Consider the following 5,521-nt stretch of genomic DNA (forward strand, 5'->3'; position numbering starts at 1 on the left):
GAGATCGATCGCACAGCTCGTAGAAACCAAAGAGAAATAAGGCAAAGCTTAAAATACACAGAGGAAGAGCAAGAGGACGATATTCAAACTATAACAGAGGAGATGGTTGAAAATCAGGAAAATCTGCTACCTCCTACGATTGCCGTTAATCCAGTAAATCAGAATCATGCTCCATGCACTATGTATGATTATGCTAAACCAAATTTAACAGGAACTGAGTCAAGTATAGTTAGGCCTGCTATTGCTGTAAATAATTTTGAACTGAAACTTAACACAATTCAAATGATACAATAATTTGTTCAGTTTGATGGTTTGCAGGATGAGGATCCAAACACTCACTTGGCGAATTTTTTGGAACTGTGCGACACATTTAAAATCAATGGCGTCTCAGACAACGCCATATACCTTCAGTTACTTCCCTTTTCATTAAGGAATAAGGCTAAACAGTGGTTGAACTCGTTACCACGAGGGTCAATCACTACTTGGAACAAATGACTGAAAAGTTTTTACTTAAATATTTTCTGCCGGCTAAAACGTCGAAATTAAGGAATGATATCTCTTCTTTTGTGCAGATGGATCTAGAAACACTCTACGATGCATGGGAGAGATACAAGGATCTGTTGAGAAGGTGCCCTCACTATGGGTTACCACTCTGGCTACAGGTTCAAACTTTTCACAATGGCCTGAATCCTTCAACTAGACAAATGGTTGACACAGCCGCTGGTAGGACTATCAATAATAAGACACCTGAGGATGCTTATGAATTTATAGAAGAGATGTAACTGAATAATTATCAGTGGCAAGTCATGAGGACAAAGGCAATGAAAGCACTCGACGTTTTTAACTTCAATTCGATCACCATGCTCTCTAATCAGGTAGAACTTTTGAATAGAAAAATTGACGGTTTTCTTGGTTCTTCATAGGTTCACCCAGTAATGCAATGCAATGCAAGTGAAGGAGGAACGAGAAATTCAGAATACTCACCTCAACATGGAAAACGAGCAATTAAATTATATAGGTAATAATCCTTGACCTCAAAATAATCCTTATAGTAACACTTACAATGCAGGATGGAGGAACCTCCCAAATTTCTCATGGGGAGGCCAAGGGAATCAAAGACCACCACCACCTCTAGGCTTCCAACAACCACCTTACCAACAAGAGAAAAAGTTGAACCTTGAGGAGATGCTAACAAAATTCATCTCGGTGTCAGAAACTCGTTTTCAAAATACCGAGACAGCACTTAAGAATCAAAAAGTGTCAATCCAAGGGCTCAAAACTCAGATAGGCCAGCTCCTAAATTGATATCTGAACAACCACAAGGTAGCCTACCGAGTAACACTGAATCTAACCCAAGAGAGCAACTCAATGCGATTACCATTCGAGATGAGGAAGGGTTAGTTGCACCTGAACCAGAACCGAGGCAAGAAACTGTGGTAAGTAAAGGGTAAAGGTGAGGTGGACCACAATGACCAAAGACAGGTAAGTAAAGAGTACAAACCACATGTACCATACCCCAATGCGACAAGGAAAGACAACTCAGATGAACAATTTGGTAAATTCCTTAAACTTTTAAAGAAATTACATATTAACTTACCGTTTATTAAGGCTCTTTTGCATATGCCGAGCGCAGTTAAATTTTTAAAGGAGCTTTTAGCAAATAAGCGAAAGTTAGACGAGCCGTCGCATGTGGAGATGAATGCAGTTTGCTCAGCCATTCTGCAGAATAAGCTGGCCAACAAATTTAAAGATCCAGGGAGTTTTACAATTCCTTGTTTAATTGGTAGCTTAGATGTTAATAATGCCTTGGCTGATTTAGGGGCTAGTATCAATGTCATGCCTTACAAAATGTTTAAGCAACTAGGTCTTAGGAAACCCAAACAAACTAGGATAAGCATTCAATTAGTAGATAAAACAATCAGATTTCCTAGGGGTATTATTGAAGATGTACTCGTTAAAATTGACAAATTTATATTCCCAGTCGATTTTGTTGTTCTAGACATAGCGGAGGATAATAACGTGCCTTTAATTTTAGGGAGGCCCTTTTTAGCAACTGCTAGAACGATAATTGATATTGGTACAGGTGAACTCACACTTCATGTGGGTGATGACAAAATCACTCTTCAAGCTCGTAATTCGAGTAACACCTTAAAAATCAAGGGTGATTGCATAAATCATACTACTAGTACTGATCATGTGATGAAACCCTCTGTGCAGAAAATAGCTTCGAAGAGCGCACATGAGCCTTGTTCAAGCAACAACAAAGGACCTATCTATGAAGAACGAAGGCTACGAGTTGAGGAACTAGATGAATGGCTGACACATAATCCAAAACCATGCCTTGACGAGCTCAATATTCCACCAAATCAACTTAAGGTTGGAGATAAAGTATTACTGAATATAGCAGATCCTCGTATTTCCACTTCTGAATCTAATGGAAAATTCCTCTCACGGTACTCAATATTTTTCCATACGGTACAGTCGAGGTAATTCATCCTAAATTTGGAACTTTTAAAGTAAATAGTGCTCGTTTAAAACATTATTTTGATCAAATTGATAGCAGGGAAGAGGAGTGTAAACTCCTCACACCACCATGACCACATAGCAGAAAGGTAAGTTGAGCTTAGACTATAAATAAGCGCTTCTCGGGAGGCAACCCGAGCACTAACAGTATTGATTTCTTTAAAATTTTAGTTTTTAACATCTAACCACTAACTGAGTCCTTGAAACACAGATTTTCAAATTCACACGGCAAGGCACAAGGGCATGCCTTAAGCCATGCTCACAGCACGGGCGGAGACGCGACAGTGCGATACGATCGTGTGAAAACAGGGCAAAATTTTTCCCAACACGAGATGCGATAAGTTGCCACGGCCATGCGATTTGGCCATGGGTGAGTCTGTCAAAACAACACGGCCGTGTGACATGCCCGTGTCTAGAAACTATGGATGACACTGAGAATTTAGCACGGGCATGCGACATGCCCGTGCCCGCCACCCGTGCTCAAGACTAATAAAACAACATGGGTGTGCGCCTATACACAGGGGCGTGGGAGAAGCGAAGCACGGCTGTGTGCACCAACATGCCCAAGGGACACAAGCGTGGGACAAATTTCAGACATGCCCAAATTTGAAAATCATGACTTACACAAGCTGAAATAAGGGCACACGGCTGTGCCTCACGGCCGTGTGCCCCAAATTCTATATAAATCCCTCACTAGTCATCATCCCCTTCCCCAAAATCCCTAACCCTAGCCGCTGCAACTCTTGCCCACGCCCTCCTTACCATGCCCGTGTGCTGACCACAGCATCACCATTGAAGTCCCAAGTCCCTCCCTCTACCAAGCCATTGCGTTTGTTCATTCTTCCCTCTTTATTTTGTTTACTAATTTGATTTTTCGTGTGTTATTTTGACTATTAAATCTTTATAGTTCTAATAATAGCCATGCTTATGCTCTTTGTTTCTTGCTATTCTAGTTGATGGATTATGGTACATTCATTCTTGTATTCCCATGGACTTCAATCTATTTCCCATATTATCATTCCTATATGCATGCATCCACTAGTTATTTCCCTTAGTATCATTCTCGTATTTATATTCATAATAATGATTTGATATATCTAGTAGGACTTGGTTGTTTTTTAGTAGATTTTTCATTTAGTCAGAAAACTCCCATGAAATATTGGTTTTAACATACTAGCATGTTTTTCCATTCGTGCAGCTTATTCCTATAACTTCATGTTTTCATTGCAGATACTATGTCAAATCCACGTGGCAAGAAAACCGTTGAACCTACCTCGAAAAAGAGGAAAGGAGCAACGTCATCCTCGGGTTCTACTACTGAAATCAGGCATCTATTCTTCCAATTCCCACCGGGACCACAAGAGGAACTTTTTCAAATACTACAGGCCCGACCTCTAGGTGCGGGCTGCTGCATTGATTGGGCCGCACTTGAACAAATCCAACTAGCTGACACAGTCTGAGCCCTCCTGACGACTATCCCATAGTGGCTATTCTTTGAGTCGTCGAGTCGACGTACCTCGAGCTCACACTCGAACCCTGTTCGACCTTCCACCTCCAAGTAGTTATGACGGAGTTCGATGATCCCAGAACGATCTAGTTTCGTCTTGGTAGGTTAGTCTGCCAGTTCAGCGTACCTGAGTTTGGTGTCACTCTGGGGCTCTATACGGAGGAGTTCATGGACGAAGATGATTTTGACACACTCCATCACCTCATCCACTTGTCTCCCTCCAACTGCTGGAGGGCCCTCGTTCCTGCTTCGGCCACCTATGACCCCAATCGCTCTAAGGCATCGGCCCTGGCCCCATCCCTAAGGTACTTACACGCCATCTTGGCCCACACTTTGACAGGATGGCGATAGAGCACCGACGTCATCAACACTCACAACGCCTACTTTTTATAGAGTATGGAAAACGGGTACGTCTTCAACCTTGCCTATTTCATTGCCCTCACCATTCGCCATCAGATGAAGCGGCATAGGAGAGGAGTCATCTCCATTGGCCCCTATGTGACTAGTCTGGCACGGTACTTCGGGCTCCTCAACATAGCAGCACAATCATCCTTCCTCACCCTCATCGGCTAGATGTCCCCACAGGGCATCTCGAGCATGCTTCATATAAGGATGATCGAGCGACGACTTGGAGTTGACCCTCCCCAGTACCGCCTATTCTAGTCCCCTGAGGAGGAGGACCCAGAGGACATTACTGATGATGTCCCTCCACAACACGAGAACCCACCGTCTCAGCCACCACCCATCCATCGTCCAGTTCATGCGGCGGCTTCATACTCTGACATCTTTGAGCACCTTACTCGATTTGAGCAGTAGTGTTTTTAGCGCTTTGATCACATTGATGCTACTCTACATCAGATTTGTCAGCACCTTCACATCTCATCGCCACCACCACCTCGCAAACCATCCAACGATGACGATGTTTAAGAACTTTTTATTTATTATTTTTATTTTCACTTTTATCTTTATTTATCTTCTTTAAGTACTTTTTATTTTATTTTTCTTTAATATTATTTCATTTTTAGGTTTTATAATTTTTCTTGAACAATTTATAATTTCGGCTATTTCATTACGAGTAATTGTGCTTCTTTATATTTCCTAAAGAGTTCTTGATGTTATCACAATTATAAAGAGCTCCAAAGCTCATCATCACCTAGGAACTCGAAACTACACTGGAAAAGGTTCTCCACGGTTGCCATGTCCAGCCCGACCACCACGATAACCTCTTCACTGGACACTGTGGTTGTGGAACCCAACCTCTACCACCACCGGAGTATCCTCCTCCAATCTTATCATTACCTTGGCCGATTATTCTCCATACCTCCAATTCAAGGATTCCATTCAATATTCAGGAAGTTCCACTTCTCTGCCTCTCTCTTCTGATATTATCTTTATATCACTATTATATATCTTTGTACATTGAGGACAATGTACATCTTAAGTGTGGGGAGGGGGGATATTTATATCATTATCAAAAAAAATCCCTGAATT

The 5,521-nt window shown here is 41.9% G+C and overlaps 1 non-coding gene across 1 annotated transcript; it reads right to left on the bottom strand.

The window, feature by feature from the left end:
* Window positions 1–539: 539 nt before the first annotated feature.
* LOC128281988 (small nucleolar RNA R71) lies at window positions 540–646 on the bottom strand. Its single transcript, XR_008272301.1, has one exon. It is a non-coding gene; the product is annotated as a small nucleolar RNA R71 (small nucleolar RNA).
* Window positions 647–5,521: the final 4,875 nt, after the last annotated feature.

The sequence above is a fragment of the Gossypium arboreum genome, chromosome 1, assembly GCF_025698485.1.
Source record: "Gossypium arboreum isolate Shixiya-1 chromosome 1, ASM2569848v2, whole genome shotgun sequence".
Taxonomy (NCBI): Eukaryota; Viridiplantae; Streptophyta; class Magnoliopsida; order Malvales; family Malvaceae; genus Gossypium; species Gossypium arboreum.